General features: G+C 44.8%; 1 protein-coding gene across 4 annotated transcripts in view; it reads left to right on the top strand.

The window, feature by feature from the left end:
• Positions 1–22,463, top strand: part of ENOX1 (ecto-NOX disulfide-thiol exchanger 1) — an 899,109-nt gene that overhangs the window by 183,170 nt on the left and 693,476 nt on the right. Inside the window, exon 1 of one of the 4 annotated variants that reach the window (XM_075336869.1) lies at positions 17,708–17,878. The exons of the other annotated variants lie outside the window; for them this stretch is intronic. The gene's annotated coding sequence lies outside the window, so the exon portion shown is untranslated. Of the gene's footprint in view, positions 1–17,707; positions 17,879–22,463 lie in introns of those variants that run through there. 4 annotated transcript variants of the gene reach the window in all.

The raw sequence follows: 22,463 nt of genomic DNA, 5'->3' as shown, positions 1-22,463 counted from the left end.
GAGGGAGCCCCTTGTCCCTTGCCAGTAGAGATGAGCAAACCCGTACAAGTGTAGTTCGGCGGGTTCAGCTGGACTTTAGATAGTTTGGTTTTGGGACCTAGACTTAACCAGAACCCTAATGGAAGTCACTAATTGGGCAGTTTAAATTCCAATGTATTTGGCCACATAATGCTCATTTGGGGGAGGGGGGGGTAAGTGGCCCACTTGGGGATTTACCAGTTTCCCTATGGGCTAGTCTGAGCCTGTTCAATGAAGATGCCAGCGTTACCCAACCTGTGGCTCGGGAGCCACATGTAATTCTCAGGCCTATGATTTGTGGCTTGCGGCTGTCTGCCAGCTTAATGCATTAACACCAGGTCTAGCAAACCGCTATGAAAGCGGGTCTCTATATCCTGATGGTGACTTTTGTGAGCAGCCCCACACAAGAGGAGATCTCTATAATCATATGATCTATAATCATATGATGGCCTTCGGTGTGGTGAGATAAAACAAGTATATAAATCTGGAGACAGGATGATGCTGCCAGTAGGAGTAGGTGCTTGAAGCTGGATGTGGCAGTATGGTGGGAATACTTGATGCGCGAATACTGAATCTGGGCAAGGTGGGAACCCCTGGATGTACAAATACTGCTTCAGTGGGATTTCCATGGGAAAGCTTTGCCTGTCATTATACCAGTAATGGGGGCTTTAGGTGTTGCTACTTTGAGGGGCTCAAGCAGGATGTCAATACTCTGGTAGAAGAGAGGTCTGGATGTAGCTTGCAACTTTTTTCAGAGCTTAAAGTGACTCTCCATATACGAAAGGTTGGGGACCACTGGTCTATACTATAAATTTAGCAGAATAGGGAAAGATGTAAGCACCAGCAATCACATGCTCACTAACATTTCTTTCTTTAATTTTGCATGATTAAAACCTCACAATCCCATAAAACAGGAACCACTGCGAATATGGCCTTTAGTCATGTACATGTGAGTTTGTTTGGTGGGTAAGCCATTGAATTTTGCTACTATAATAGGTTATATTCCCTTCTAACCACTTTTCAGTGTAATATAACCACTTTTCAGTGGTTAGAATTATTATCCTCTTTGCAACCCATATTAAAACTATATATTACATGCACTTGATTTTGAACATCTTTATTATCTCTTATCTAATGCATGTTATATACTAACTTATTTTTAGTGTCATTTTATATTATGTGGATTTCCTTGTTGGTTCATCAACCAATACATCTGTGTCTATACAGTTGGAGAGATTTATGTTTTTTTAACTTATATCAGATAAAATCTGTTATTCATAGTCAATCACTTTGGTGCTTGTATGGTTTGTATTCTCAGTTCAGTTAGTACAACCATAAAGTTAGATATTCTACTCTTCACATAAAAACATTGAATTCATTTTGTTATTTTTTGCAATTTAACCTATACACAACACTATATACTGTATGGACTGTGTATTTTTATTTAAGCATAAATTGCTATGCTATATTTTTTATTTTTTTTTTATGCTGTGGTATTTCTTTCACCAAGGGAAATTTTAACTTAAGTATAAATCATTATTACGGTAATATTTTTTTGCTAAGCAAATCATAGTTGTTGAAATCATTGGATTCATGTAAATGTTGGCAAATGAAGAAAAAAAATATAATAATTAGTATTTTTGAAGCTTCTGACTACCATTATATGTGTTCTAGGTATTGCTCATCTACTAGGGATGCCAGCAGGTACAATAGTGCATGTTTGCTGCCTCAGTTCATTCACATCTGCTGCCACCATATGCATAGACAATAGTAACATAAGGTTTGTGAGAGTCTTATGATCTTAAATGTTAGTGCACATGAAAATTACATATCATCTAGATATATGCAGTATCTTTTATGTTTTAAGTACAACTGATATTTTTTTGATACTTCCTGGTATTTGTTTTTTCCTAAGCTTTATTGATATAGTCATGTGTGGATTACATCCATTTTTACTGCATTTCTGCAGCGGAATTACACTAAAGGCGCATATGTGTTTTTTCCTTGCAGATTTGCTGCATCTAATGCAATTCTTTGGAAAATCCAAACATAAAAAGTGCTGCAAAAAAATTGACATGTTACAGATTTCAGTTTACGCTGGGTATAATAAATCACAATGGGTAGGAGATTTCTATAAATTCCATCCACATTGCCGGAAATGGAATATGCTGCGTTTATGTTCAGTGAAAATATGCAGCTTCAAAAACTCACCGAAAACTCATCATGGGAACTGAGCTTTAAGACATGGTGCATTATTGAAACATATGCATGGGACAAGTTCAAGGAACCTTTAAGCTATGTGTCCACGTTGCTTTTCCCTACTTGCAGTTCTAAATGCACGTTTTGTCCTTAATTGAATTAGCCAAAGTTGCCTTTTGCAGAACTTTAGCGCTGAAAACGCATGCGTATTTGATGCGTTTTTAGCGCTTTTTGAATGCTTTTTGACACATGCGTTTTGAACATCAAGACACTGATAAATAAAGTAACAGTCAAACCAAATGAAAAAAAAAAAAAAAAGGAAAAAAAAGGGGCACAAATATTTGTATGAAAAAAAAGAAAATAGCAAGATTTAATAGAATTATAGCGGTTATTTAATAAAAAACGGAAATATAGCAATAAAATGATAATTTTCTTTAAATAAATTGTCGGACTATGTGTGTGTGTAAAGGGACATATGAAATCATTATTTTGATGTGCAAAAAGCATGCGTTTTAGTAGTCCAAAACGCATGTTTTCTGCACCTAAAAAGCAGGTAAAACGCTGGAATGTTGATGCTTCTTGGTTACTCCCTGTTTCTCATTGACTTCTATGTTATCTAAACGCACCTCAAATGGCAAAAACAATTGACATGCTGCTTTTTAAAACGCATGTTTTTTGTCAAAAAATATGCAAATTTGACGCGTTTTCAAATGCATGGTGGGCACAGGAAAACCGTATTTCCCATAGACTTTGCTGGGAAATCAAAACGCAGCCATTTGGGCACTAAAAAGGTGCAGTTGAAAACGCTGCAGAAAAGCATGAGAAAACGCATCGTGGGCACATAGCCTTAGGGTGAGAATGCACTTTGCATTTCTACCTGCATTTTTGGTGCGTTTTGAGAAGCGCCTTTTTCATGCCAAAAGGCATGCGTTTTGATTTCACAGCAAAGTCTATGGAAAATGGGGATTTCTAGACCGCACTTTGCGTTTCTAAACGCTGCGTTTAATTTGCATATTTTGTGGCAAAAAACATGCGTTCAAAGAAGTAGCATGTCAATTGTTTTTGCCATTTTGGGTGCGTTTTGGTAACATTGAAGTCAATAAGAAATAGCAAAAACCAAGATTCCTTCAAATTCCTGCGTTTTACCTGCTTATTCAGTGCAGAAAACATGCGTTTTGTAGTACCAAAACGCATGCTTTTTGGACATCAAAATAATGATTTGCTATGTCAGTTTACACACACACACACATAATTCGACAATTAAATTTAAGAAAAATATGCATTTATTGCTATTTTAGTGATAAAATGTATATTACTGCTATAATTTGATGAAATATCTATTTTCATTATTTTTCCCATTAATATAGATAGGATCCTTTTTTTTCCTCTTTTTTTCATTATGTTTGACTGTTTAAACTTTATTTAGCAGTGTCTTGATGTTCAAAATGCATCTGTCAAAACGCAGGTGAAAAAGCATTTATAAAGCGCTGAAAACGCATCTAAAACGTGGAAAATACGCATGTGTTTTCAGCGCTAAAGTTCTGAAAAAGGCAACTTTGGTCAAATCAATTAAGCCCAAAACGTGCGTTAAGGCTATGTGTCCACGTTGCTTTTTACCTGCTGTTTACCTGCTTTTTTGCTGCTTTTTCAACTGCAGCGTTTAATGGCAAAATAGATGTGCTCTGCTTTTCAAGCAAAGTCTATGGGAATTTGGGTTTCTTGTGCCCACTATGCAGTTCAAACTGCTGCCTTTTTGTGGCAGAACTTTGGACAAAAACTCAGCTTTGCAGTGCAAAACCCAAATGGCAAAAACAATTGACATGTCAATTGTTTTTGCCATTTGGGTTTTGCACTGCAAAGCTGAGTTTTTGACCAAATTTCTGCTAGAAAAAGGCTGCAGTTTGAACTGCATAGTGGGCACAAGAAACCCAAATTCCCATAGACTTTGCTTGAAAAGCAGAGCACATCTATTTTGCCATTAAACGCTGCAGTTGAAAAAGCAGCAAAAAAGCAGGTAAAAAGCAGGTAAAAAGCAACGTGGACACATAGCCTTAGAACTGCAAGTAGGTGAACGCAAAGTGCGTTCTCACCCTTAGGCTATGTCCGCACTTTGCTTTTTACCTGCTTTTTTGCTTCTTTTTCAACTGCAGCGTTTAATGCCAAAATGGGTGTGTTCTGCTTTACAAGCAAAGTCTATGAGAATTTGGGTTTCTTGTGCGCACTATGCCGTTCAAACTGCAGCCTTTTTGTGGCAGAAATTTGGGCAAAAACTCTGCTTTTCAAAGAAGCAACATGTCAATTGTTTTTGCCATTTGCATTTTGAACTGCAAAGCAGAGTTTTTGCCCAAATTTCTGCCACAAAAAGGCAGCATTTTGAACAGCATAGTGCGGACAAGAAACCCAAATTCCCATAGACTTTGCTTGAAAAGCAGAACACATCCATTTTGGCATTAAACGCTGCAGTTGAAAAAGCAGCAAAAAACAACAGGTAAAAAGCAGGTAAAAAGCAACGTGCGGACATAGCCTTAGGGGCACTTTGCACACTACGACATCGCAAGCCGATGCCGAGCGCGATAGTCCCCGCCCCCGTCGCAGCTGCGATATCATGGTGATAGCTGCCGTAGCGAACATTATCGTTATTAAGGGGGCAGGTCGTACGGCGTCATAGCGATGTCATACGGCAGGCGGCCAATCGAAGCGGAGGGGCGGAGATGAGCGAGACGTAAACATCCTGCCTACCTCCTTCCTTCCGCATAGCCTGCCGGGACGCAGGTAGGAGATGTTCCTCGCTCCTGCGGCTTCACACACAGCGATGTGTGATGCCACAGGAACGAGGAACAACATAACAGCGGTCTTTCCCAATTCATGGATATGACCGATGCTACACCGATGATACGATTACGACGCTTTTGCGCTCGTTAATCGTATCAAAAAGGATTTACACCTGTGATGTCGTAGTGTGCAAAGTGTTCCTTAGGCCCGGTGTGCACACTGCGTTTTATGCCGCGTTTTTTGCTGCAGAATTGGTGCGGTTTTTGTTCATAACCTTCCTGCAGTCCTGTCCCAGCAAAGTCTATGAGAAATCCAAAGGCTATGTGCGCACTTTCCGTTCCCACCTGCTTTTCAGCTGCTGTTTAGGTCGGTTTTGAATTGCAGCGTTTTCATGCCAAAAGGCATGCGTTTTGACTTTTTACAGCAAAGTCTATGGAAAATGGGAATTTCTTGTCCGCACTTTGCGTTTCCAAATGCTGCGTTTAATTTGCATAATTTTGGGCAAAAACCATGCGTTCAAAGAAGCAGCATGTCAATTGTTTTTGCCATTTTGGCTGCGTTCTACACCCATTGAAATCAATGAGTTGTAGTAAATCGCTTCCAAAATGTGAAGCAGTGCGCTTGCATTGCATTATTATTGCGATCCACAGGTTTTTATTTAAACATAACAAAGGCAGGTCTTTCGTCTTTCTGTCTCTGTCTGTCTGTCTCTCTCTATGTCTCTCTCTCTCTCTCTGTCCATGTCGGTCTCTCCCTCCCACCCCCTCTCTCATACTTACCGATCCACGATCACCGGCGCTGTGCTGTAATTTTGTAGTGTGTTCACATAGTCTTACTCTGAAAGCTAACATCTAAAGTATGGGACATGTTATTGTCTATTGACATTTTAACATGGTGGTATAATAAATTTGATGGAATTTGGTACACATTAGATACCGCTACTTTTATTCTTCTTGATGCCACCTCATGGCTGATGTATTTTACTGATGAAATTTAAATAAAAAAAATAAAAAGAAAGCTGTATGGCTTTAATCAATGTGTAAGGCTGCTTTCACACTACGTCTTTTTAACATGCGTCCTGAACGTTTTTTTAACGCAAAAACGGATCCAGTGCAAATGCGTTTTCATTTCAATGCATTTGCAATGGACTCGCGTTAACATGCGTTCACATGCGTTTGCGTGCGTTATAGTGAGGATCCAGCGACTTGCAGTTTTTTTTAACATGTTTCAGAAACGCTACATGTAGCGTTTTTGAGCTGCGTCAAACTTCTCCAAATTGCTGGATCCTGACTAAACAGCACGCAAACGCAGGTGAACGCTGGCATGCTGATAGGCAGGATCCTGCTTGCTCTACTGAGCATGCACAGAAACCAGCCCCGTGATCAGTCACTCTCTCTCCTACCTCTCTGTCTCTCCCCCTCCCTCTCCTCCACCTGAGAGCTGCGGACACTCGTAACCAAGGTAAATATCGGGTAACCACTTATCTTAGTTACCCGATGTTTACGTTGGTTACGTGTGCAGGGAGCTCGGCTCCTAGCAGCTGCAGACACTCGTAACCAAAGCAAGTATACCCAATGTTTACCTTGGTTACGAACCTCCGCAGTTGTAAGAAGCCGGCTCCCAGTCTGGCACGTTTAGTTCCCATCACTCCCGATTACATGACTCCAATGCCCGCCCCTAAACATCCAGTGACAGGATCCTGCAAAGTAACACATGCGTTTTCAGCTGTAAAAGCAGGATCCGCTTTTGCAGCAAAAAAAAACGTTCAGGACGCATGTTAAAAAGACGTAGTGTGAAAGCAGCCTAACATTTTAAGGCAGATTTCTTTTTGAAATAGTGTAGAGTGGAGTCTAAAGTGTGATCTTTAGTAGTTATCAGCTACATTCCTCTGCCTCCCCCATATACTTGGTTTAGGCTGGTTTCACACTACGTCTTTTTAACATCCGTTGAAAACGTTATTTTAGCGGAAGTACGGATCCAGTGCAAATGCGTTTTCATTTCAATGCATTTGCAATGGACTCGCGTTAACATCCGTTCACCTGCGTTTGCGTGCGTTATAGTGCGGATCCAGTGACTTGCAGTTTTTTAACATGTTTCAAAAACGCTACTTGTAGCGTTTTTGAGCTGTGTCCAAATACTGCAAATTGCTGGATCCTGACTAAACAGCACGCAAACGCAGGTGAACGCTGGCATGCTGATAGACAGGATCCTGCTTTTGTACTGAGCATGCCCAGAAAGTACTGAGCATGCCCAGAACCAGTCTCGCGTGATCTGTCTGTCTCTCCTCCTCCCTCCCTCACCCTCTCTCTCTCTCTATCTCTGTCTTTCCCCCTTCCTCCCTCTTCCACCTGAGAGCTGCGGACACTCGTAACCAAGGTAAATATCGCGTAACCACTTATCTTAGTTACCCGATGTTTACGTTGGTTACGTGTGCAGGGAGCCCTGCTCCTAGCAGCTGCAGACACTCGTAACCAAGATAAATATCGGGTATCCAAGGCCGATGTTTACCTTGGTTACCAGCGTCTGCAGCTGTCAGAAGCCGGCTCCCAGTCTAGTTCCCCTCACTCCCGATCACATGACTCCAATGCCCGCCCCTAAACATCCAGTGCAGGATCCTGCAAAATAACAGATGCGTTTGCATACGTTATTTGCTGTAAAAGCAGGATCCGTATTTCCGCTAAAATAACGTTTTCAACGGATGTTAAAAAGACGTAGTGTGAAACCAGCCTTACTTGATTGTGGATGTTTTCTCAATGTGAAAGAGGAGCAAGCCAGCTCACACGAGTGTGTAACAAGATCAAATGCTCTCCGGCTTTTTATCGGATAGCACTTGGCCCAATGTTATACTATATGGCAGTGCCAATCAGCACTCTTTTTTCTCATGCTGAATCACATGCTACGATTGGCAGTGTATTTTGGATGGCGTGCACCCATTTAATAGGAATCTGTCAGCAGCTTTTTGCTACCTCATCTGAGAGTAGCATGATGTAGGCAAAGAGGCTCTGAGTTCAATGATGTATCACTTATATTTCTGTGCGCAGCCATTTTGACACAGTGAAAGATTTTAGATTTTTGTTATGTAACAAAGCTCTAGGAGCTTTCAGTGTACATTTCTATAGACAAAAGCTGCTAATCACAGAAGGGGCAGAGTCAGACAAGAGCTCAGAAGCTGCTGAGACCCACTAATGATGTAGATAACAGGCTTAAGCTAACATTGCAGATAAATAAAAAAAAAGACTGAGATATCAGAAGCAGGGCTGAACTGTCTATTTTAACTATTGCAGCATGCTGTCTTCAGGTTACATTGCTGAAACCTGCTGACAGAGTCCCTTTAAGTCAATGGATGCATGGAAAATATGCATCTGAGTGCAGTCTCATATACATTGTCACAAGAATGGAGAAGATGGAGAAATTAAGTCTCCATTTTTACCGCACCTGTGCTCCAATTCATGAATGCAAGAGAATTAAGGCCCAGTCACACACACAGATAAATCTGCGGCAGATCTGTGGTTGCAGTGAAATTGTGGACAATCAGTGCCAGGTTTGTGGCTGTGTACAAATGGAACAATATGTCCACAATTTCACTGCAACCACAGATCTGCCAGAGATTTATCTCTGTGTGTGACGGGGCCTTTAGATCACAGCAAGTGACACTCGGCGCACACTCTGATCAGTGTTAATTCCTTCAGGACTTTTTCAAATCTTCAAACACCTCGATGTAATGCAATCCATAAGAGCAGGTTGCATTGCTTCACATACCAACCCAGAAAGTTTTTCACACAAAAAGGAGGAATATTCTACAATAGCCGAGTCACAAGATCTCAACCTCATCAAGCGTGCATTTGACATGCATCAGGCAAAACGTAAGGGAGAAAACAAACAACAACTGAAGTCATCTGGATTAAAGGCCCAGCAAAGTATCACAAAGGAGGAAACCCAGCATTTTGTGATGTCCATGGCTTCCGGACTTCAGGCAGTCATTGCCTACAAAGTATTAAAAATGAACTTTTTTTTTGTAAAGTTAATTTGTCCCATTGTAATTCCTAAATGTTTCAGAGGAATTAATTATATTATTATTAATTAAAATCTGAACGTCTACACTTCAATTGCATCTCAGTAGTTTCATTTTAATTCCTAAATAGCGCCATGAAGACTTCAAATCATGAAGATTCAGTAACGATCTAATTATTTCTGGACCTAACTGTATATACATAAATAGATTTCTTAGACCTGATGAAACTGGGGTGTTTACTTTGCAAAGCCATGTCTGAATTGCTGTATATAAGGTGCTGTATATAGGATGAGCATTTAATGAGTCCAGTTGAAATTGCTCATGAGTCTAAAGGCCCCATTACACTCAACGATATCTCTAACGATATGTCGTCGGGGTCACGGATTTCGTGATGCACATCTGGCGTCGTTAGCAACGTCGTTGCGTGTAATAGCTACGAACGTCTGTTAACTATCAAAAATACTCACCGAATCGTTGACACGTCGTTTATTTTCAAAATCTCGTTGGTCATTGTGGACGTAGGTTGTTCGTCGTTCCTGAGGCAGCATACATCTCTATGTGCGACACCCCAGGAACGACGAATAACAGCTTACCTGCGTTCTCCGGCAACGAGGTGGGCGTGTCGTTAATGCGGCTCCTCTCCGCCCCTCCGCTTCTATTGGTCGGCTGCTGTGTGACGTCGCTAGGAAGGTAAGTACGTGTGACGGGTGTTAGCAATATTGTGCGCCACGGACAGCGATTTGCCCGTGACGCACAAACGACGGGGGCGGGTGCTTTCACGAGCGGCATCGCTAGCGATGTCGCTGCGTCTAAAGCCCCTTAAGTCTGTCCGCTGAGCCAGTGACATCTGCAGCTCATACTGAGCAGTGTGAGATCTCAGTAGACGGGAGGTGGGGGAAATTAAATTAAACATTCATAAAGTATTATATAGCCAGTATGACATGGATTAACAAAGTAAATACAGTATCCTTATCAGGTCTAATAATACGCTGCAGAGCGCTGTGCCTGTTAAACAATGAAGGGATATGATGTTGGCGAAAGGCTGCAGAAAAAAACCCTTAATTGACCAAAATTATTCCTAACTGATCCATATGTCCAGTTACCCTCCATTAAATTTTATATGGCACTGCCCAAGGCCTCTTTCACACGTCCTTGATAAACACGCATGTTTTGCATGGACGTGTAAAAGATGCGTATGGCCCCCCGTGTGCCATGATTTTGGCACACGAATGCTGTGTGTGCTATCCGTGGTAACATACGGAGAGCAGGAACTCTATGCTCACCTGTCCCTGGCGCTGCAGTCCATGGTGGTGATGTCTTCCACTCTACAGCCTCCGGTCCTCGGTGCAGTGAATATGCAATGAGCATAATGAGCGGGGGTCAGAAGCAAATGACATCAGTGGCAAAGACAGCATTGCTGGAGAAGGTAAGTGTAGAAATGAATTTTATTTCACAAAAACGTGGTTGTCACTGATGTCACACAGAGCACATCCGTGCGGTCCGTGTGATACCAGTGCTGCCGGAGAAAAACTGACATGTCTACATGTGGAGCACACGGACACCTGTATGCTCCACACGGATACACGGTCCATGGGAAAACACGCACATGTGCGCAAACAGATTGATTTTAATGGGTCTACGTGTGCCTGTGTCTCCGATACGTGTGAAAACGGACGTCACATGCACTGGTGACAAGGATGTGTGAAGGGGGCCTAAGATAGCGTACTGTTGATTTATGGATAGTGAGTGGGCATGCGACTGCTCCATTCTAATGGGACATTTCACAGCCCCTTACATGAAATCTATGGAGATCCCATTGATTGAACCTCAGTTATCAGCGAGTTATTACCAATTCTGTGAATAGGTTATGACTTGTGAGGTTGGGAACAAGTCTTTTAAATAGGACAACATTTTCTAGTGACAGATTTGCTTTAACTTTACAAAACAATAGAAAATACCATTTACAGTCATTTGCAGACTAAGGCTAAGTTCACATTTCCGCTAAAATGTATCAGTCACAATCCGCTGCTCTTGTAAACAACGGAATCCGTTTAGCGGATTCCGTTGCTCCCATAGACTTGTATGAGCAGCGGATTGTGACTGATGATGCTGCGTTGCACCCTCCGCCCGACTGATCAGTCGTGGAACGACTGACCGCCGGGTGGAACGCAGCATGTAACGTTTTTTGAGCAGCGAGATCCGTCGGATTTCGCTGCGCATGCTCTCTGGTTCCCTGCACACGTCACCAGCTTTGGTTGGTTACCCGATATTTACCCTGGTTACGGTGCAAGGAGCCAGCGCTAAGCGGTGTAGGCCCGTAACCAAGGTAAATATCGGGTAACCAAGGTAAACATCTGGTGCTTTGCTACCCGATATTTAGTCTGGTTACGTGTGCAGGGAGGCCGACACTTCCCCACTCGGCCCCGCCCCCTCCCGCACTCCGCACGTGTGTATACACACACACACACACACACACTCACCTGTCCCAACCATGTAGACAAGCACTGCCACTGACACCCTCGTCTGGCCCCGCCCCCTCCCGCACTCCGCATGTGCACACACATACATACATACACACACACACACATATACACTCACCTGTCCCCAGCCATGCAGACCGCAGCACTGCCACTGACATCCTCAGCGCCTGGCCCCGCCCCCCGCTCGGCTCCACCCCCTCCCGCATTCAGCATGTGTATACACACACACACACCTCTGTCCTGCAGTCCCTGCGGCACTGACGTCCTCAGTGCCACGGCCCCGCTCGGCTCCCCCCTCCCGAACTCCGCCCCCCACACACAACGGAATCTGACAAAGAATTCTGCTCTTTGTCATCCGTTGTACAGCGCATCAGTCACATGCGTCAAGCGACGCATGTGGCTGAGACAAAACAACGGAAATGTGAACTTAGCCTAAGCCCAAAATTTTATTTAAAAACAAAACACATCTGCTTTTTTATATATCCAGTGAAGGTTACAGGATCTACAGGGCACATTTCAATTCCACTTTTCTTTCCCTCTGATCATTTGGAAGCAGTACTTCTAAGAAATACAAAACGGGCAAAGACCTTCCGAAGTAAAAGTCAAACCAGGCTCTTTGTTAATTGAAAGAAAGTATGGATTTGCTGATTTCCAGCACAAAGGTCACTGATGAATGCTTTTGAATCGAGGCATATTTCACTTTAACAAGTAGCGGGGTCTATAAGGCAAATTCTAAAACAATCCCATTTTCCGATCCCATCCAACCTGGTCTAGTGTACTGATGGCAGGAGGAAGCCATGCTTTATTAAGCCGGGACAGGAGGGGGCAGGAGCTAATTCTGGGAAGCTGCATTTCACACCAGGAGCTGGAAGTGTTAGGTGCAGCTTAGCAGAATCAATTGTTACAGCAGTGATTGCATTTGAATGATGGTTGACTGATTTTCTTTTCCGTTTGTAATGAAAGAACATAAATAAATGTGCCTTTATATAACAGGTTATTGTCAGACAGGGATGTGACTATCAGTGGCTTCTGCACAATTATAGTATGATGTTTGACGCCCTATGATAAAACACTCATGAGCGGTGTAATTAGATTAAACTGAAAGCAATGGCTGTACTGGCATCGCTCGGTGCTGCCATGTTTAATGGTCCACATCTCTCTGCAGGCCGGCTGTCACATCCAGTGATGTCATTCATGGTTCTGTAGAACACGTACAGGCATGACTTTTCCAGCAACAAATGCAAAGTGATGGGAAAATCCAAACATTAACTAGTTACATGGATTATACTGTTCAAATGGATGTCAATTGGTATGGATTAAAACTGTATGTATCGTGGCCCTTGGGTAGCAGCCACTGATAGAAGCCTGTCCTTGCTCTCAGCTCTTGTATCGCTCCGCTGTGTGTGGCGGTACACACAATAATCCGATGCTGGATGGCATTAGGACTAGTGATTAGCAAACACTACTGTGCTCGATACTAGTAACAGGCAGTTGGATGCTCGGATGGGCGCGACTTGCGCACCCAAGTATAATAGATGTCAATGAGGCACTCTAACATTTTACTAACAAATGTTTGAATTCCCCACCGACTTCCATTATACTCAGGAGCTAGAGTCACGCCCATCCAACCATCTGATTGCTTGTTACCAGTATCGAGCACCCGAACATCTGAGCATGGTAGTGCTTGCTCATCACTAATTAGGACAAATTGCATTGGTGCCCATTGCTGAACAAATCTGGAAAACAGGCGAGTAAGTGTCACGAGATGACTGTAGGATAGCGAGTGACAGAGGCTCCTATGCTGTCCCTCATGCTAAGGGATCATTAGGCTATCCCTAACCTCAGGGTTACACCTAATGGTGGAGATGCCTGAGTCTCATACCTGGCTATGCTCCTGACCAGAAATAATCTGTTTTCCCCTCTCCCACAAGGGAAGGAAGGGGCAGGAGTGAGATGGAAACACAAACTGTTCCTATATTTTGTATTTTCGGTCGTGACCTGACATTGGAGAGATCAGGTAGAGAGCAAAGCAGTACAGTTACCTATTAATTAACATAGTATCTGTTCACAGGTCATTGTGCAGCACTCAACTACTTCGGTCACTATACCGCCGAGAAAGCTACTTCTGTCTCTCCACAATCCTAATGATAGGATTTTTTTTTTTTTTAATTAATGGGACACTTTAACCAAACTCTTTTCTTTGCATCTGTTCCTGTGTTGGTGTATTCTGGCAGACTGCCAATTATGCAGAACAAAATGCTTTTTATCCAAATTTGATATGATCTTGTGATGCAATTATTGACCATGCATATTGCAGGAGAAACATTTTTAACCTGTTGATAACATTATGCACATTTACTGTATTAAGCTGGCTCAGGAGGTGAGCCCGCACCATTCAGTGCAGGGGATGGCTGCATTATGGAGCTGGCACCTGAGAGTAACTGCAGCTACGGTAGGTACGATTATATCAGTTTATAATGTTAGCAATGTGGAATGGTAATTGAGTCTGACATCCATGTCCCTCAACGTGATGCGATTGTAGGTTCTCATTGTAGTCCAGGGGCCTACTGAAGGCCTATATGTCGGCCATGTTAGTACACCTATTAAGTAGTGCAGTAATTATACATGATTACAATATTGTCTTCACAAATTCAAGTGTTTTAAGAAAACAATATTAAATAATTGAAAACAAAAAAAATAAAAGTTCCAAGATTTAAAATCACTCCCTATGCAAATAGAAAAAAAAAAAAAGGAAAATTAACATTTGGTATTGCTGCGTGTGTAACTGTCTAAATAAAATCTTAAAATATTTATCCCATACGGTAAAAACTGAAATAGAAAAAAATAAATAAGTAGCACACCCCCTAATTTGTAGTCACGCTCCACCCCCAAAAAATGGGATAAAAAGATTACAAAGTCAAGACTTAGGAACCTCACAATAGTACTAATAAAAATTACAATTTATCCGATAAAAAACATGCACTCCTACAACTGCATTTATTGAAAAAGTAAAAAAAAAATGATGGCTCTCCAATTTTGAACCCAATTTTGATTTTTGTAAGTAGTACAATAGAAAAACAAAAAACTATATAAATCTGTTAACAGGTTATCTGTACCATAAATTGGGCGTCCTAAAAACAAAAAACTGAGGTGGAATTGATATTTTTTCCTATTTGTCAGTACATGATATAGTAAAAGGAATAGTGTCATTCAAAACTACATCTGTAGATGGTAAAAAAAAAAAAAAACAAAGAAAAAAAACATGGTACTAGGAAGGGAGAAAAATGAAAGTGAAAAAGGAGAACTAACCAGTTAAAGGGAACCTGTCACCAGATTTGGCGACTATAAACTGTAGCCACCACCACTGAGCTCCTATATACAGCATTCCAGAATGCTGTATATAAGAGCCCGGGCCACTATGTAGAACGTAAAAAACACTTTTATAATACTCACCTGGGGGGCGTTCCGGTCCAATGGGCGTCACTGCTATCCAGTCTCCTCTCTGCTGCGATCTCAGTCCTCCTTCTACGCAGCCAAGTATGGATGACGCGTCTGCGTCATCCACACAGGCAGACATTGCGGTCATGCGCAGGCGCACTTTGATCTGCCCTGTTGAGGACGGTGATCGCCGCAGAGAGGAGGCGTCGGACCGGAGAGCAGTGATTCCCATCAAACCACACAGCCCCTTAGGTGAGTATTATAAAAGTGTTTTTTACGTTCTACACAGCAGCCTAGGCTTTTACATACAGTATTCTGGAATGCTGTATATAAGAGCTCAGTGGTGGTGGCTGCAGCTTATAATCACAAAATCTGGTGGCAGGTTTCCTTTAACATTCAGCTGGTGAGATACCGTAAGTATTGAACATGTCACCAATTTTCTAAGTAAATATATATAAATCATGTAGACACATCCCCTTATTGATTTAAGTGAAAACAAATCAGACAGCACTCGGACTCCATCTGTGTGTCTTCTGATAGAAGAAGCTTGAAAAAAAATGTTTTTTCTTCTGCAGAAACTGAGAACTCTGATAGTAGGAGATGATTCTTACAGGATAGGATTGTTTTGTGCCATAGACTTGAATAGATGAGTCTGATCTAACATACTGTAGAGAATAGTGCATGCTATTGTTTTGTTTTTGTTCTCCCACACACATATTCAGTCCATATAAAAAAAAGGGTCATCAGCACAGCCCTATTGAGTAACATTACTCCTGGTGCTGTTTGTATGTAAGGTTTTTCATAGCCCTTTGGCCCTGATCACACACTACATCCAAGATGCGTTTTATGGGGCTCCAAAAATACCTTTAGGGCTCAAGTGCACATTGCATACATTTACCCTGCGTATAGCACTGCAGCGTAAATGCATGAGTCCTGCATTCAGTGCACAATCTATATAGATTGTTCATGAGACGTGCGCACATTGCTTTTATGATCGCAGCGATTTGGGTGCTAAAATTTTGACCCAAATCCGTGCGTTCATAAAATGAGCATGTCAATTATTCCGTGCGCTATGGATGCAGCTCCCACTGTCTATGGTGGGGGCAGCAGCCATAGCGCAAGAATTTGCCTTTTTTTGTACAAAAAAACTACAACCATTCTGCAGTGTTTCTGCAGCGATTTGAAGCGCACATGTGCTGTCAAATCGCTGCAGAATATTCAGCAGTTATGTGCGCATGAGCCCTTAAAGTGCCTCCTTTTTACAGCACTTGGGAAAAATTGTGGCAAAAAATTACATGTGGAAGTCATCTTAACATGGACTTAGTGTGGTATTCTGGCTCCAGTCCTTTGTACCTGTGTGTTTTGAGAAGAGGTCCATAGGTGTAGAGAGGACTCGGGAGCAGAGTGTCCTCCACCCGCGGTGGATATCAGCTATATTACATAGCTGCCATTCGTTTCTAAACAGCCAGAGCAGAATCCTGTCCGTGGTTACCTACCCCTATTAAAATGGCTCTGTCAATCACTGACTGCAGCGTGTAAATAGAACGCGTGCTGGTGCTTACATGCATTACATGGGTTACTTTTAGACAAAACAATCACTGATCTCGGGGAGACCAGCCAGAGAAAACACTGCCGGCAGCCAACGAGGGCGCTCAACGCAGTGAAATCTTAGGTGCATTGCCCCCTGGGTTACTTTTAGTGATGAGTGAGCACTCAGTACTTGAAACGAGCAGTCAGATGAGCTCAAATCGAGCACCCAAGTATAATGGAAGTCAATGGGAAGCGCAAGCATTTTTCCAGACGATCTTCTACAAAAATGCTTGAGACCCCCATTGACTTCCATTATACTCGGTACACAAGTTGAGCCCATCCGACTGCTTATTACGGGTACCAAGCAGCTCAACATGGTAATGCTTGCTCATCACTAGTTACTGTGATAGCTGGGGGTCTGCTGAAGACCCCCTTCACTGTGTCATCTCTGTCCTGGGAAGCTCAGCCATAGGCTGTCCTCCATATGTGACCAAGATATTTCACTACTGTGGTACTGTTGTAAATATTACTAGCGGTCAAAGGAACACAGATGCCAGTCCCCTACAGAGATAGAGATAGATATATATATATATATATATATATATATATATATATATATATATATATTTATTTATTATCTATCTTTCTATATATTATATACACAAAAAAAATCAAATCACCTTCCTGTCCCCTGGTTAAAAATAAAAGGAGCCCCCCTCTAAAAGGCTTATTAAAATATGGTGTTAACACATTAACGCAATCAGTAAACACATTAAAAAGTAAAAAAAAAGTTGTTTTTTTATTTTTTAAATCAACCTGACTTCCTAAAAAAAAACCTGGATAACAGATAAACAGAATAGATAAAGCCATGTCAACAAAAAAAAAACCTGTAAAAGGTATGGCTCCTGGAAGAAGGCAGGAAAACATCATAGTTCAAAGATGAAGCATTCCGTGGTCCTGCACGGGTTACCCTCTCCCCCGCCAGGGAGTGTTGTGTTGTGAGCTTTGTGCACATGGCTGGCGGCAGCTTTTATAGTAACATACATACACAGAGAACAATGTAGACTTCCGGGGTCGCTCGCACCAGACATTTTTATGGAGACCTCAGCTCGCTCTGCCTGGAAAGCCACACAAACATGGCGTCGTATGAGGAAGCACGCAGTCCATGAAAACAAATGAAGCCCGCGCTCTAGTGCTCACACGTGTGTCTGTACTGTGCTGCTGTGGCTGAGTGTAGCCGGTGGTTTCCGGGTGTTGTGTTACTAGGTGCAGCAGGAAGAAGCGGCTCTGTAGTAGGTGATGCTTTCAGCCATCTTAGTGGAGCACACTGCGGGCGCCGGCGGGGCAGGCGCGGAGTGCTGGAAAGTTGCCGGGACTCTGCAGTGTCGGGCTGCGGACACGCCGGCCAATGCTGCCCTGCTGATAGAAGGTACAGGTGTACTTACTACTGTGTGCAGTGCTATGTAGATGTCTGCCCTGTCAGGAGCCTGTGCAGTGCTGGGTTTCTATGTGGGCTATACAGTAAGTCCATAGACTGTGCAGACACTGCTGCCCTGTACCATGGGGACCGCATCCTCAGCCCCGCTACACACCAAAGGGATTTGCGTTTATAAAAACTTTCCCCCCCCCTATTAGTGTCTGGAGCAGTCTTTATCCCTTTAAGGAGTTCTACTTGAAGCAACGGTGAATGAGACAAGCCCCCTCCGGCGTCTGCCATTGTTTCCTCCAGGATTTGATTTGATGGCGTCCATAGCTGGTGCCTGACTCTCCCCTCAGTGAGGTTGTGGCGATGCCGCAGTTATTTGTGTGGTTTTAAATGAAGTTTCATAAAATTCATGAGATTTCTATAAACTATTGGGTGATATAATTTTTGGTGTTGGCAGAAAAGCTCATCATGTGGCATTGTGCGGTGTATTTGGTGTTTTATACTATATACTGCTGTACAGAGTATTGTGGTATATAGCGAGATCGCCGTTCTCAGTCTGGCTGTGCTTTACGAAAATATTAATGTGGCACTTGCAACGTCTTCAGCAGGCCCCTGGCTGTCATGGTACGCCATTGGTCACCAACCATTGTTAGCGGCATTTTAATGGTTAAACTGCAGTGGTTGTTTTTTTTTATGGTTTTATGGTTACAGACAGTTGTCAGCCATGTAACATCAGCTTGGTATGTGGCGTGCTCAACTCCTGAGCGGGCTTCTGCCTGGCTTGTGGCGGGCTCGGCTCCTGAGCGGGCTTCTGCCTGGCTTGTGGCGGGCTCGGCTCCTGAGCGGGCTTCTGCCTGGCTTGTGGCGGGCTCGGCTCCTGAGCGGGCTTCTGCCTGGCTTGTGGCGGGCTCGGCTCCTGAGCGGGCTTCTGCCTGGCTTGTGGCGGGCTCGGCTCCTGAGCGGGCTTCTGCCTGGCTTGTGGCGGGCTCGGCTCCTGAGCGGGCTTCTGCCTGGCTTGTGGCGGGCTCGGCTCCTGAGCGGGCTTCTGCCTGGCTTGTGGCGGGCTCGGCTCCTGAGCGGGCTTCTGCCTGGCTTGTGGCGGGCTCGGCTCCTGAGCGGGCTTCTGCCTGGCTTGTGGCGGGCTCGGCTCCTGAGCGGGCTTCTGCCTGGCTTGTGGCGGGCTCGGCTCCTGAGCCGGCTTTTGCATAGTCCGTCATAGGTTGATAACGAGTTGATCCACTTCTTGTCTGTGTCCCCTTTTACCATCTGTTTTTCTCACAGCACTACTATGACACAGATAAAATCAGAGTGCTGTTTATTTTCTCACAGACCCTCTCATTTGAATAGGAAAGTTTCATGCAGAAAGCGTACATAGTCTATAATTGGTACATGTACAACTATGGGTAGTGTGAAAAACACGGATAGGAGGCTTAACATTGCAATCGATGGCCTGGGGCACCCCCTCCCCAACCCACTTATTCAAGGATTCATATAGAAGCTAACCAAAAATCCCTCCAAATAGACCTTCATTGATTAGATGCCTACCCCAGAGAGCCCGACTATCTCTTTTTAATAAGTCTCATTCACTTCCAATGTAAAAAGTCCTCTGCTGATTATATGTATGCTGCAAACTTCCAAATACCATATTGTGGAAACTTTGGAATTTTCATCACAAGATTTATTTATTGCAAGGAGTAAAATCACAGTAAACAAAATCGACAATGGAATCCACATGAAATACATGAGGCGTTCATTGTGGACTTGTGTGTGCACTGGGTAAAAATATAGATGTAATGCCACCCTAAGATCTGCCCCAATTTCCTGAGTACATCAGACCTTTGCTGGGGTCAGTGTGTGGCTGTGCACGAGACCTTTGCTGGGGTCAGTGTGTGACTGTGTGTGCGAGACCTTTGCTGGGGTCAGTGTGTGGCTGTGCACGAGACCTTTGCTGGGTTCAGTGTGTGGCTGTGCACGAGACCTTTGCTGGGTTCAGTGTGTGGCTGTGCACGAGACCTTTGCTGGGGTCAGTGTGTGGCTGTGCACGAGACCTTTGCTGGGGTCAGTGTGTGGCTGTGCACGAGACCTTTGCTGGGGTCAGTGTGTGGCTGTGCACGAGACCTTTGCTGGGGTCAGTGTGTGGCTGTGCACGAGACCTTTGCTGGGTTCAGTGTGTGGCTGTGTGCACGAGACCTTTGCTGGGTTCAGTGTGTGGCTGTGTGCACGAGACCTTTGCTGGGGTCAGTGTGTGGCTGTGCACGAGACCTTTGCTGGGTTCAGTGTGTGACTGTGTGTGCGAGACCTTTGCTGGGGTCAGTGTGTGGCTGTGTACACGAGACCTTTGCTGGGTTCAGTGTGTGGCTGTGCACGAGACCTTTGCTGGGTTCAGTGTGTGGCTGTGTGTACGAGACCTTTGCTGGGTTCAGTGTGTGGCTGTGTGCACGAGACCTTTGCTGGGTTCAGCGTGTGGCTGTGTGCACGAGACCTTTGCTGGGTTCAGTGTGTGGCTGTGTACGAGACCTTTGCTGGGTTCAGTGTGTGGCTGTGTGTACGAGACCTTTGCAGGGTTCAGTGTGTGGCTGTGTGCACGAGACCTTTGCTGGGTTCAGTGTGTGGCTGTGCACGAGACGTTTGCTGGGTTCAGTGTGTGGCTGTGTGCACGAGACCTTTGCTGGGGTCAGTGTGTGGCTGTGTACACGAGACCTTTGCTGGGTTCAGTGTGTGGCTGTGCACGAGACGTTTGCTGGGTTCAGTGTGTGGCTGTGTGTACGAGACCTTTGCTGGGTTCAGTGTGTGGCTGTGTGCACGAGACCTTTGCTGGGTTCAGCGTGTGGCTGTGTGCACGAGACCTTTGCTGGGTTCAGTGTGTGGCTGTGTACGAGACCTTTGCTGGGTTCAGTGTGTGGCTGTGTGTACGAGACCTTTGCAGGGTTCAGTGTGTGGCTGTGTGCACGAGACCTTTGCTGGGTTCAGTGTGTGGCTGTGCACGAGACGTTTGCTGGGTTCAGTGTGTGGCTGTGTGCACGAGACCTTTGCTGGGGTCAGTGTGTGGCTGTGTACGAGACCTTTGCTGGGTTCAGTGTGTGGCTGTGTACGAGACCTTTGCTGGGTTCAGTGTGTGGCTGTGTACGAGACCTTTGCTGGGTTCAGTGTGTGGCTATGCACGAGACGTTTGCTGGGTTCAGTGTGTGGCTGTGTGCACGAGACGTTTGCTGGGTTCAGTGTGTGGCTGTGTGCACGAGACCTTTGCTGGGTTCAGTGTGTGGCTGTGTGCATGAGACGTTTGCTGGGTTCAGACAGTGTGTGGCTGTGTGCACGAGACGTTTGCCGGGTTCAGTGTGTGGCTGTGTGCACGAGACGTTTGCTGGGTTCAGTGTGTGGCTGTGCACGAGACGTTTGCTGGGTTCAGTGTGTGGCTGTGCACGAGACCTTTGCTGGGTTCAGTGTGTGGCTGTGTGCACGAGACGTTTGCTGGGTTCAGTGTGTGGCTGTGTGCACGAGACGTTTGCTGGGTTCAGCGTGTGGCTGTGTGCACGAGACGTTTGCTGGGTTCAGTGTGTGGCTGTGCACGAGACCTTTGCTGGGTTCAGTGTGTGGCTGTGTGCACGAGACGTTTGCTGGGTTCAGTGTGTGGCTGTGTGCACGAGACGTTTGCCGGGTTCAGCGTGTGGCTGTGTGCACGAGACGTTTGCCGGGTTCAGCGTGTGGCTGTGTGCACGAGACGTTTGCTGGGTTCAGTGTGTGGCTGTGTGCATGAGACCTTTGCTGGGTTCAGTGTGTGGCTGTGTGCATGAGACCTTTGCTGGGTTCAGTGTGTGGCTGTGTGCACGAGACGTTTGCTGGGTTCAGTGTGTGGCTGTGTGCACGAGACGTTTGCCGGGTTCAGTGTGTGGCTGTGTGCACGAGACGTTTGCCGGGTTCAGTGTGTGGCTGTGCACGAGACGTTTGCTGGGTTCAGTGTGTGGCTGTGCACGAGACCTTTGCTGGGTTCAGTGTGTGGCTGTGTGCACGAGACGTTTGCTGGGTTCAGTGTGTGGCTGTGTGCACGAGACGTTTGCTGGGTTCAGCGTGTGGCTGTGTGCACGAGACGTTTGCTGGGTTCAGTGTGTGGCTGTGCACGAGACCTTTGCTGGGTTCAGTGTGTGGCTGTGTGCACGAGACGTTTGCTGGGTTCAGTGTGTGGCTGTGTGCACGAGACGTTTGCCGGGTTCAGCGTGTGGCTGTGTGCACGAGACGTTTGCCGGGTTCAGCGTGTGGCTGTGTGCACGAGACGTTTGCTGGGTTCAGTGTGTGGCTGTGTGCATGAGACCTTTGCTGGGTTCAGTGTGTGGCTGTGTGCATGAGACCTTTGCTGGGTTCAGTGTGTGGCTGTGTGCACGAGACGTTTGCTGGGTTCAGTGTGTGGCTGTGTGCATGAGACCTTTGCTGGGTTCAGTGTGTGGCTGTGTGCACGAGACGTTTGCTGGGTTCAGTGTGTGGCTGTGTGCATGAGACCTTTGCTGGGTTCAGTGTGTGGCTGTGTGCATGAGACCTTTGCTGGGTTCAGTGTGTGGCTGTGTGCATGAGACCTTTGCTGGGTTCAGCGTGTGGC

Source organism: Anomaloglossus baeobatrachus, chromosome 2, assembly GCF_048569485.1.
Source record: "Anomaloglossus baeobatrachus isolate aAnoBae1 chromosome 2, aAnoBae1.hap1, whole genome shotgun sequence".
Classification (NCBI taxonomy): domain Eukaryota; kingdom Metazoa; phylum Chordata; class Amphibia; order Anura; family Aromobatidae; genus Anomaloglossus; species Anomaloglossus baeobatrachus.
The sequence above is the reverse complement of the archived record's forward strand: the minus strand, read 5'-3'. Positions and strand labels throughout refer to the sequence as shown.